At 36.8% G+C, this 13,436-nt stretch overlaps 1 pseudogene; it reads right to left on the reverse strand.

The window, feature by feature from the left end:
* Positions 1 to 2,891: 2,891 nt before the first annotated feature.
* LOC116478501 (small nuclear ribonucleoprotein G-like) lies at positions 2,892 to 3,111 on the reverse strand (annotated as a pseudogene).
* Between the last annotated feature and the right edge of the window lie 10,325 nt (positions 3,112 to 13,436).

Below are 13,436 nucleotides of genomic sequence, written 5' to 3' on the forward strand. Positions count from 1 at the left end.
AAGCTACTCAGATTTTACCACATTTTTGTTCAATAAATATGAACCACTGCTGAATTATTTTATAGCTCACTAGAAAAAAATTGTTCCATGATTTTAAATTCACCATCACAGAGACGCCTTCCGGAATATCAAGCAGGTACTGAGTTCTGAATTCGTGCCAGAACATTAAAAACACAAACCACACTTTCTTCTGCTTTACATTAAGAAATCAGTGCTGAGAAAGCAAATACTTATCCTTAAAGGACAATGTCATCTACAAAAAATGTGACCCCCAAAAGAAGCCCTTGAGTCTGTATCAGAGTCAAGAAATTGTAGATTTGTGTCTATATAATTTATATCGATTACAAGCTCCTTTCTGGACTATGAGAGGGATATACACGTTTTGGACTTATGGACAGAGTGAAGCTATGTGAGAGGTTTAGTGTGAATGGTTGAGCCTGGTGGGAAGTAAGAAAAGGGTGACTGGGTAGCTAGGACTTGACCTTTCTGACAGGAATGGCAAGGAGAACCTCAGCCTTATTCACATGGAATCAGATGCCAGTGCCTTACTGGAGAGGAGGGATCCAGAAGAGAACGTCCAAGTTCAGGGATATATCCCTTAGTGGCCTGGATTTCAGGACAGAACCCAGTGTCCTCCCTCCCCCTAACAAGAGAGGAGACAAGGGAGAGGCAAGAGAACCAAACTCTAGAGATGTATGAGGAAAAACATTAAAAAACAGCAAACAGAGATACAACAGTGTAATCCATACCTTCCTACAAGAGTGCAATCCAAAAGTATGAAAAATAAAATAATTATCTTTGGCTCTGAGCAATCAGCAACAAAATAGATCTTTATGGCACAATCATACTTGCTTGCAACTGACAGATCGCTAGATAAAATAGTTTCTGATGCTGTGTCCTAGTGAAAGAATCAGGTTTTCTCAGTTGATATTCTGCAGTCAGTGAACTAACGGGTTATCTGAATTGCCCTTGCAATTGACTCCAGTAGATGGTCAAGCTCAAAGGATGATGCAGACAACAAAGATTATCACATGGAAGAAGACTGGCATTGACACCAGCTTTCTTGTAACTCCACGGGCACATGCGTTCCATATTAAGCATCACAATCTGTCCAGTAAAGACAAGTGGGATGATGCCTCATTCCTACTTCAACTCCAAACAAACTTAGAGAATTCACAAGACATTCTGAAGGCTGCTGTCTGCCTGTACCTACCCTTCACTCATTTTTAACAAGTTGGTCTTTGAAAAGAAGCCTGGATTGGGACAAGGCTTGTTTTCTGCAACAAATATTGAGGAATCCACTCTGAAATACACAATACCATGTGCAGGTGGGCAACAGCTCTGAAATGGCCAACTCAAAAATCTCTTTCCCAAGGAACTCAATAATACCAGAACCATTAAGAGTATTTCTCAGCTTTAGCTGACTTCTGGAATTACTTGGGGAGCTTCAGTGCTTTGGCAGCAGTTTTTGTTTGCTTGGTTGTTTTGTTTTATTTTAGCTTTTGTTAAAAATGTACATGAAGATGTTTGAAGACAGAATAAAATATATAAGGATACAGATCATTAGAATGCTAACCTTCACCTAACTAGAAATAGATGGGAGCTTCCTCAGTTTGGTAAAAGGCATTACAAAACAAGCTACAGTTAGCATCATACTTAATTAAATCCTTTCCCCGGGAACAGGGAAAAGATGTTTGCTCTCACCACTTGTGTTCAACAGTGAACTAGAAGTTCTTGCCAGCCCGTTTAGGCAAGAAGAAGAAACAAATGGCATCTAAATTGGAAAAGAAGTTTCAAATTTGTCACTATTTACAGATGACGTCAGTGAGTATGTAAAAACAATCCTATGGAATCTTCATAAAAATCAAGTAGAATTAGATTTCTACTAGAATTTAGCAAGATCACAAGGTACACAAGCAATATTAAAAATTAAATGTATTTGTATACGCTAGCAATGAACAATTATAAAATTAAATTTAAAGTGATACTAAGTATAAAGTCACTAAAATCACAAAATATTTTAGAAAATATCTTACAAAAAAGATGTATAAGACTTCTACAGTGAAAAGTACAAAATGTTACTAAAATTATAAAACACCTAAATAAATGCAGACACATATTATGTTCATAGATTGGAATGTCCAGTATTGAATGTTGATTTTTCTCTAGCTTAATCTATACTCAATGAAACTCCTATTAAAATACTATCAGGGCTTTTTGTGAAGAAATACACATGCAGATTCTAAAATTTATATGAAAATGCAAAGGATTCAGAATAGCCAAAACGGTTTTGAACGATAAGCAGAGTTGGTAGAATTGCACTGCCTGATTTCAAGGCTTACTACTTAAAGCTACAGTAATCAAAACACCAAGGTATTGACACAAACATAGACATATAGAGGCCGGGCGCGGTGGCTCACGCCTGTAATCCCAGCACTTTGGAAGGCCGAGGTGGGCAGATCACCTGAGGTCAGAAGTTCGAGACCAGCCATGACGAAACTCTGTCTCTACTAAAAGTACAAAAATTAGCAGAGTGTGATGGTGGGTGCCTGTAATCCCAGATGCTCAGGAGGCTGAGGCAGGAGAATTGCTTGAACCCAGGAGATGGAGGTTGCAGTGAGCCAAGATCGTGCTACTGTACTCCAGCCTGGGCGACAAGAGCGAGACTCCGTCTAAAAAACAAAACAAAACAAAAAAAAGACAGACATAGAGATCACTGGAACAGAAGAAAGAGGCAGGAAATAGATATGACTAATTAATTTGTTTTACTATTACAAAAGTATATTTAACAAAAAGTTTAATATGAAAACGTAAATGACCCAATTTTTACATAAAAACAAAACAGGCCCCTTGGAGAGGGGGCATGGATTTCCCTGCTGAACAGCCATTGTTTATACTCGTCACAAAGCTTCTAACATGATGATACTATTTCCATATTACTACCTTTCCAATTTTGGTCTGTTGACCACTAGTTGCCATCTCCACACATTCATCTATCACAAGACTCGTAAAGTGATCAAATCCCTGCAGTATTCCTTTGACATGTCTGCCACCATTTAATTTCAATAACTTCTTGTCCATAAGTTGTTTCAACTTGGGAGAGTGAGCTTTGCTGACTAATTTTTGACCAAAGCAATCTAATGGAGAGCAGGAAAGTCTTTCTAAAAAAAAAAAAAAAAAAAAAAAAAGTTGCTTAAAAAATTGGATATTTACATGAAAAAAATAATAAACTCCTTTCTTACTACATACACGAAAATTAATTTGAGATGGATTATAGACCTTGATATAGTTTGGATGTTTGTCCCTCCAAATCTCAAGTTGAATTATGATTTCCAGTGTTGGAGGTGGGGCCTGCTGGGAGGTGTTGGGGTCATGGAGACAGATCCCTCATGAATGGCTTGGTACCATCCCCATTGTAATGAGTAAGCTCTCGCTCTGAGTTCACATGAGATCTGTTTATTTAAAGAGCCTGGCACTTCCTCCGTGTCTCTCTCGCTTCTTCTTTCACCGTGTGACATACCGGCTCTGCCTTCACTGTCCACCATGATTGTAAGCTTCCAATACAGCCTGCAGAAACATGAACCAAAATAAACCACTTTTCTTGATAAATTACCCAGCCTTAATGTAAAGCCCAGAACCTGAAACCTTTTAGAAAGAAAACATAAGAGAACATCTTAACAACTTCGGAGTAGATAGTTTTTGAACAGAGCACAAAAGGTACTAACCATTAAAAAACACTGGATAAAATGGCTTTCATTAAAATTAAACATTTCTATTCATCAAAAGATGTTATTTAGAAACTAAAAAGACAAGCTACAGACTGGGAAAATATTCATAGCTCCTATAAATGGCGTAGGTATATTCAGAATATAAAAAGAAGTCCTATAAATTTAAAAATAAGCCTGATTTTTTTTAATGGGCAAAATTCTTAAACAAACCCTTGGTAAAGGAAGCCATATCATTGGCCAGTAAGTACAGGAAAAGGTAGACAAAGCCTCAAGATGACAAAGTTCATCAAGAAAATGCAAATCAAGAACACAATAATAATACTATTTCATACTCGATAGAATGGTGGGGAAAAAAATTAAAAGATTGACAGTGTTGATAAGAATGTGGAGTAACTGGAACTTTCATGCATTATTGGTAGGATTATAAAATAGTACAACTACTTTGGAGAATTATTTGGCAGTTTCTTATAAAATAAGCATACGCATATCAGCAATAACTCAGCAATTCAATTCCTGGGTATTTACCCAAGGTAAATGAAAACATGGTCACAAAAAGACTTTTACAAGAATGTTCATAGCAGCCTTATGAATAGTAGCTCCAAACTTGAAACAACACGTGTCTATCCTCAGCAGAATGAATAAATCCATCACAGTACATTCTGTAATAGCTTACCACTCAATAGTAAAAAAGAGTGAACCACTAGTACCCACACAACATGGATGAATTTCAAAACTATTACATTTAATGAAAGAAGTCAAAGAGTTCATATTTGTATGTATGGTTTCATTTATATGAAGTTCGAGAACAGGAAAATAATCTTTGGTGATAGAAATCGGAGAGCAATTGTTGAGCAAGGGTAGAGGAGTGAATAATTGACTGGGAAAGAACATGGGGAAGCTTTTTTTTTTTTTTTTTGAGACTGAGTCTTGCTCCATCGCCCAGGCTGGAGTGCAGTGGCACGATCTCAGCTCACTGCAACCTCCGCCTCCTGGGTTCAAACAATTCTCCTGTCTCACCCTCCCAAGTAGCTGGGACTACAGGCACCTAGCATCACCCCCAACTAATTTTTGTATTTTTAGTAGAGATGGGGTTTCACCTTTTTCGTCAGGCTGCTCTCGAACTCCTGACTTCAGGTGATCCACCTGCCTCAGCCTCCCAAAGTGCTGGGATTACAGACGTGAGCCACCGTGCCCAGCTGGGGAAGATTTTTGCAGTGATGGAATGCTCTGTATTTTGTTTTGGGTGATGGTAGCTTTCACAAATATAGATATTTGCCAAAACTATTGATCACATCCATTAGGATGGCCATTATTTAAACAGCAACAACAACAACAACAAACAAACAGAAGATAACAAATGTTGGCAAGGATGTGGAGAAATTGGAACTTTTGTGCATTGTTGGTGGGGATATAAAATGGTATACAGCTGCTTTTGAGGAACTACTATACTGTGGGTAAGAGTATGGTAGTTCCTCAAAAAATTAAACATAGAATTACTATATGATCCAGTAATTCACTTCTGGGTATATACGCAAAATAATTGGAAGCAGGGAGTCAAACAAATACTGTACACCCCATATTCAGAGCAGCGTTATTCACAGTAGTGAAAAGGGGGAGGCAACTCAAGTGTCCACTGACAGATGAATGTATTAAAAAATGTGGTATATACATTCTGTGGAATATTATTCAGCCTTAAAATGAAAGAAAATTCTGACACATGAAACAACATAGATGAACCTTGAGACATTTTGCTAAGTTAAATAAGCCCGACACAAAAGATCAAATATTATATAATTCCACTTAGATGTACCTAGAATACTCAAATTTATAGAGACACAGTAGAATGGTGTCTGATATGGGCTGGAAGTGGGGAATGAGGAGTTACTGTTTAATGGGTATACAGTTTCAGTTTGAGAAAATGAAGTTCTGGAGATGTAGTGGTGATGGTTGTACAACAATGTGAAAGTATTTAATGCCACTGAATAATATAGTTAAAATGGTTTAAAATGCTAAATTTCATGTTGTCTATAGTTCATGACAATAATAAGTTCATTGAAATGGACACTTAAGATTTGTACATTGTATTGGATGTTATATATACCTCAATTTAAAGTATTTTTAAAAGAGAAAGAGAAATAATGCTGGAAAACAAAACAAAACAAACAAACAAAAACAAAAACAAAAACTGCTGCCAAAGCATTGAAGCACCCCAAGTAATTCCAGTAGAGAGCAATGGCTGAGAAATACTCTTAATGGTTCTGGTATTGAGTTCCTTGGGGAAAACATTTTTCAGTTGGCCACAACATTTTTCTGTTGCCCATCTGCACACTGCACTGCGTATTTCAAAGTGGAATTCTTCCATATTTGCGGCAGAAAACACTCCTGGTTCAACTCCGGGATTCTTTTCAAAGACCAACTTGTTAAAAATGAGTGAAGTGTAGGTACAGGCAGAGCAGCCTTCAGAATTGTCTCGTGAATTCTCTAAGTTTGTTTGGAGAGGTTTTGAGAGGTTTTTAGCAAGACGGAGTATTGAACATTGTCAAGTGATTTTTCTGCATCTAATATGAGTTTTCTGCTTTATTCTACTAAGTGGTGAATTTGGTTTGATTTTAAGTGTTAAATCAACCTTGCATTTGTGGGATAAACCCCACTTTGTCATGATGTATTATCCTTTGTGTATATTGCGGGGTTGTGACGATTTCTGTTATATTTATAAAGGATATTGGTCTATGATTAGCCTTTCTTGTGATATCTTCATTAGGTATCAAGGCTATTCTAGCCTCATAAAATAAGCTGAGCCCTGCTCCCTCCTATTCTATTTTATGAAGGAGTTTGTGTAGCATTGGTTTTATTTCTTCCTTCAATATTTGGTAGAATTCAGTAATGAAGCTATCTGGAACTGTAGTTTGCTTTGTAGGTAAGTTCCTGATTAAAAATTCAACTTCCTTAATAGATATGTGGTTACTCAGATGTTCTATTACTTATTATATCAGTTTTGGTCATTTATGTTCTTCAAGAAATTTGTTCATTTTATGTTGCCAAATTGATGGGCATAAAAATATTCATAATATTAACTGACTATCCTTTGAATACCTGTAGAATTTATAGCAGTGTCCATTTTTTTCATTCCAGATATTGGTGAATTGTGTTTCCTTTCTCTTTTTAAAATCAAACTTGCTGTGGATGTATCAATTTAGTTAATCTTTTCAAAAATAAACTTTTGATTTTGTTGATTTTTTCTGTTAGTCTATTTTTTATTTCATTGATTTCCACTATTTTTATTATTTCCTTTCTTCTGCTTTTGAGATTTGCTCCTTTCTTGAGCTTCTTAAATTAGTAGCTTAGAATTGATTTTATTCCTTTCTTCTTTTCTTTTTTTGTGAAACAGGGAAGTTTTATTTAAATAATAAATATATGTCAAGAACTACATTGGGTGCTTTGCATATATGATCATTTTTATCATATAATTTTTTAATTTTTAAAATTAAAAAACAATTTGTGGGTACATAATAGGTGTACCCTTCTTCTTTCCTAATATAAACACTTAAAGCTCTAAGTTTTCCTTTAAGCACTGCTCTTAGCACTGAAGCCCACAAATTTTAATATGCTGTGCTTTCATTGCCAGTAAGTTAAAATTATTTTCTAATTTCCCTTGTGATTTTCTCTTTGACCCACGGGTTATTTAAAAGTGTATTGTTTAAGTATTTGGGGGATTCTATCGATATTTTGTTGTTACTTGATTCTAATTCAATACCATTGTGGTTAGAGAACATACTCTGTATGATTACAGTTCTTTGATACTTATTGCAATTTGCTTTATGTCCCATCAAATGTTCTATACTGGTGAATAATCTCTCTGCACTGGAAATTAATGTGTACTCTGATGTAGCTGGGTGCATAGTGCTACACATTTTTAACCAGGTGAATTTGGTTAAAATTGTTGATCAAATAATCTATTTCCTCACTGATTTCTGTCTCCTTGTTCTGTCAATCACTGAGAGAAGATGTTAAAATCTTCAGCTGTTATTGTAGATTTATCTATTTCTTTCTTCAGTGTCATAAATCAGAACAGACACATTTGTTTTTAATTCCTCTGATATTATTCTTCGGTGGATATACTGCCACTAAGTGACAAGTTTAATTTACAAAGTTACATTACATCCATATTGAATAATTATTAATACTTAACACATATATGGTATTTAACTTTTCAAGGTACATTCAAATACAGCCTCTCAGAGGAAATAACTGTTCAATATATATATACATCCAGACTTTTTTGGATACTTGTACGAATATAGATATGTGCATATGTGTGATAGGAAGCGCAATGCTCTCCCCACCGAAAGGTATCTACATCCTAATCCCCAGAACCAATCAATATGTTGTTACATGGCCAAGGGGAACTCAGGTTGCAGATGGAATTCAATTTGCTAATCAGTTAATCTTGAGATAACAAGATTATCCTGGGTTTCCACGTAGGCTCAGTGTAATCGCGAGGGTCCTTGAAAATAGAAGAGGGAGGCAAAAGAGGCAGAACCAAAAAGATGGAGCATGAGGACTCAGCCTAACATTGCAGGCTTTGCATATGGAGAAATGGGACACTAGCCAAGACATGCACGCAGCCTCTAGAAGCTGGGAAAGGCCAGGAAATGGATTCTCCCTTGGAGCCTCCAGGAGGAGCACAGCCTTGCCGGCACACGAGTTTTAACCCAGTGAGGACTATTTCTTTCTTCTGCCTGTAGAACTGTAAGATAATATATGCGTGTTGCTCTAAGCTATTAAGTTTGTAGTAATTTGTCGTAATAGCAATAGAAAACTAATATGATATATCATTATCTGGCCGTCTATATATAATATATATACACACATATACAACTTTCAAATTAAAGGTTTTTTTTTTTTTTTTTTGGGACGAAGTCTCGCTCTGTTGCCCAGGCTGGAGTGCAGTGGCGCGATCTCGGCTCACTGCAAGCTCCACCTCCCAGATTCACGCCATTCTTCTGCCTCAGCCTCCCAAGCAGCTGGGATTCCAGGCACCCACTGCCACACCCTGCTAATTTTCTGTATCATATTAGAGGTTTTTAAAAATGTTATTTAAAATGTTAACATATTTTCTAAATTGCTTTTTCACATAACAATATATCACAGACATCTCCCAAAATTGGTAATAGATACTTCTCAATGTCTTGTTTTGTTTTGAATGCAGGATCTCACTCTGTCATCCACAGTGGAGTGCAGTGGTGTGATCATAGCTCACTGAAGCCTTGAACTCCTGGGCTCAAACAATCCTTCCACTTCAGTCTCTCAAGTAAGTGGGACTATAGGCATGAGCCACTGTGCCCACCCTTAATTTTTAATAGTTGCATTATATGCTCCTGGTTCCATATGTAGGCCATTTCCAATTTTTAAAAAACTACAAATTATGGTACATTCTTGTTCACAAACATTCATACAACCTATGCTGGCACCTAGTAGTACCTATTAGGTTATAAGTTAAGGATTTAAAATGTTGAAAGAGTCTCTCAAAATATTGTAACATAAGAGCGTGCCCTCTTGCCCTAATGTCACCAATGCTGGCATAATCCTTCTGTTTAATTTTTGCCAATTTATAGGAAAGACTGTATCTTGTTTTTATTTGCATTTTAAATTATAAATGAGTTTAAACATCTCTTCATATGAATATTAGCCTTTGTACCTTTTTCTATTAATTATTGATATCCCTTGTCCATTTTTTTCTATTATTTCCTGTTTTTATTAAGTTTTTAAAGTTCTCTTTATATTATTAGTGTTAACCTTTCATTTATCACTTGTTGCAAATACATTTTCTCAGTTTTCCTTGTGTGGTGTTGGATGTCTTTTGTCGTATTAGAATTAGATGAATGTTTGTAAAATATCTGACAGTGTACAGCCCCTAGTGGGCATCCAATGCCTGAAGTCATTGTTATTAATTCTGTCCTGTGGATGAAGGAGATGGTTGATACTCTGGGCATGCTCATCTGCCTGTACCTATGAGGTTGTTTAGGGAAAAGAAAAGAAAATGCTTTTTTTTTTTTTTTTTTTTTTTGAGTCAGGGTCTTGTTCCGTCACCCAGGCTGGAGTTCAGTGGTGCAATCTTGGCTCAATGAATCCTCAACCTCCTAGGTTCAAGCCATCCTGCCACCTCAGTCTCCTCAGTAGCTGGGACTACAGGTGCATGCCACCACACTCAGCTAATTTTTAAATTGCTTTGTAGAGATGGGGTTTGCCATATTGCCTAGGCTGGTCTTGAACTCCTGGGCTCAAGCAATCCTCCCACCTTGACATCCCAATGTACTGGGATTACAGGCCTGAGCCATGGTGTCCACCTCATTTTTTGATAGTTTTCTGATTTATATGAGACCCTCACTCCCACTATACTCCCTAGTCCTGGAGAGCTATTTCTTTCTTAGTCCTATATTCTGTGAACAAAACAATTAAATGTAAGCCTTCTAAATGAAGTTGTTTTATTTAAAGTAATTCACAATAAAACATTATACCTTTTTTCATGAAAAGCAGCATAGAACAATATAATGACCCATCCTTGAGAACAAAACCTCCTCAGCCAATGGAACTCAGGTATAACAGGTGCCAGTCAGCCTTGTAGTCATTGTCTCGTGCTCCCGGGATGAGAACTAATGTACCATAGACAAGAAATAAAGATGTTTAATAAAGATTCATTTGACAAATTGATAAATGAATGCAGTCAGGTTCTGTGCTGGGGAGTATGGACATGTGTTAGTCTTCACGTTTCTTGATGGCATTTTAAGAAGTTTGTCCAGTCCTTCCTTCTTAAAAGCTGTGTTCCCAGAATTCCTCAGTGTCATGCTCACCTGTTTTTTCTTATCTCTTTGGGCAATCTTCACAGTTCTTTGCTGGCTGTTTCTCCTCTACTTGACCCTTCGTTTTTGGTTGTTCCTCTGGAGCCCATTATAGGCCTTCTTCATTCTCTCCAGGCCATTTCATATCCAAGTCTTTAACTAATGTCTACAAGTGGATAAAAAAATCCTTATTTCCCACTCAGGGCTTCATCTTGAATGACAGATCATATATCCAATTACCTCTAGGTTTCTCCATTTGTCTATCTTGCAGATACCTCATATTCATCATAATGAAATTAGAGCTCACTGCTTCTCCACCTTCACTTCCCTTTGACCTGCCATTGCTTCACAGTACCCGATCTCAAGAAATGGTTCTGCTGTGCAATCCAGTGCTATGCAATCTAGTGTTCAAGCTAGAAACCCAGGAGTCATGTTTTATTCCTCTGTCTCTTGCATTTCTCCCTTCCACTTTCTTCCTTGCAATCCATCATGAATTTCTCTTAATTCTAGGGCTTACATTTTCCCAAATCTGTCTTTTTCTCCCTATCCTCTCCACATAACCTTGGTCCAAGCCACTATCGATTTTCACTTGTTACTACTACAGTATCCTCTGGTGTCCCTGCCTTTAGTCTTGCTCCTCTTCCATTTCCTTCCCATACTGTACCCAGGATAATCCAAATATAAATATGATCGTGTTATTCCCTTATTCAAAACCCTTTGTTCATTGTCCTTAAGGTAAAATCCAAACAGCCTACACAGTTTATAATGCATTCCAAGGTCTGGCCTATATTTACTGTCTCCGCACTATATGAGATTCAGTTCCTTGAAAACTCTTGGTATCATCTCTTGCCTCAAGGGTTTCACAAAGGCCCTTTGTTCTTCCGGAAACAGCCACCACTTACCTCCAGTCCTCCTTCATCATGCTAACTCACTCATTCCTCAGGTGTCAGCTTAAACACCACTCCTTTCAGGAATCATTCCATCCCACAGTACCCTTTTAAAACATGTAAAACATTCAACACACACTTTGTAATTCCTTCTTTATTAAATTATCTTCCCCACTAAAAATAAACCTTGTTAGTACAGGGACAATGTGTATGTATATTGGACTCTACCTTCTTTCTAGCCTTAGCACAATGACTGGTACATAATAAGCACTCAATAAACACCGTCATCCACTACATAAAGACATTTTGGTCAATGATGAACCACATAGAAATGGTGGTCTCATATAATCATAACGGAGCTGAAAAATTTCTATGGCCTAGTGAGGTCCTGGCCATCATAACATTTTGGCGCAAAGCGTTATTCACATGTTTGTGATAATGCTGATGTAAACAAACCTACTGCTCTGCCAGTCCTAAAAAAGTATAGCACATACAATTAGGTACAGTACATAGTAGTTGATACTGATAACAAACATCTCTGTTACTGGTTTATATATTTACTATACTATACTTTTATTTTTATTTTAGAGTATACTCCTTCTACTTATACATACATGAAAGTTAACTGTAAAACAGCCCCAGCCAGGTCCTTCCGAGGATATTCCAGAAGATGTCATTGTTATCATAGCCGATGACAACTCCGTGAATGTTTTTGCCCCTGAAGACCTTACAGTGGGACAAGATGTAGAGGTGGAAGTAAGTGATATTGGTGATTCTGACCCTATGTAAGCCTAGTCTAATGTGTGTGTTTGTGTCTTAGTTTTTAACAGAAAAAGTTAAAAAAAAATTTAATAGGAAAATCTTACAGAATAAGGATATAAAGAAATATTTTTATACAGCTGTGCAATGTACTTGTAAGTTAAGCTGTGTTATTTAAGAGTCAAGAAGTTTTAAAAAATTTAAAAAGTTTATAAAGTAAAAATGTTACAGTATGCTAAGATTAATTTATTATGTGAAGAAAGAAAACTATTTTTAAATGAATTGAGTGTAGTCTGAGTGTAGTCTAAGTGTATAATGTTTCTAAAGTCTATAGCAGTGTTCAGTCATATCCTAGGCCTTCACATTCACTCACACTCACTCACCAACTCACCCAGAGCAACTTCCAGTCCTGCAAGCTCCATTCATGGTACCCTATACAGATACACTTTTTAAAATCTTTTATACCAGGCCAGGCGTGGTGGCTCATGCCTGTAATCCTAGCACTTTGGGAGGCCGAGGTGGGTGGATCACAAGATCAGGAGTTCAACACCAGCCTGGCCAAGATGGTGAAACTCTGGCTCTATTAAAAATACAAAAAAATGAGCTGGGCACGGTGGCGAGCACCAGTAATCCTAGCTACTTGGGAGGCTGGGACAGAGAATTGCTTGAACCCGGGAGGCAGAGTTTGCAGTGAGCTGAGATTGCACCACTGCACTCCAGCCTGGGAGACAGAGCGAGACTCCATCTCAAAAAATATATATTTTTTATTCCATATATTATGTACTTTTTCTATGTTTAGACAAATACTTATCATTGTGTTATCATTGCCTATAGTTTCAGTACAGTAATAAACACATTGCTCCTAGGTTTGTAGGTTAGAAGCAATAGGCTATACCACATAACCTAGGTATGTAGGATGCTATACCATCAAGGTTTGCATAAATACACTCTATAATGTTTGCACAAAAATGAAATTACCTAATGGTGAGTTTCTCAGAATGTATCCCTGTCATTAAGTGAACCAAGACAGTATTTGTTAACTAAATGAATGAATAAATGAATTCAAATGTAAACAAAATACTCTTTGTCCTCAAGGAGCCTGAAGGAGGCAAAAAGGTGAAATACTGATTATAATAAAAGACGAGTGATTTGTTTTAAGATAGATATATGTAAAAGTTAAAACTGAATTAAAAGATTGACTATTGATGTCTGTAGTTGAATAG

Source organism: Hylobates moloch, unplaced genomic scaffold (assembly GCF_009828535.3).
Source record: "Hylobates moloch isolate HMO894 unplaced genomic scaffold, HMol_V3 SCAFFOLD_3, whole genome shotgun sequence".
Classification (NCBI taxonomy): Eukaryota; Metazoa; Chordata; class Mammalia; order Primates; family Hylobatidae; genus Hylobates; species Hylobates moloch.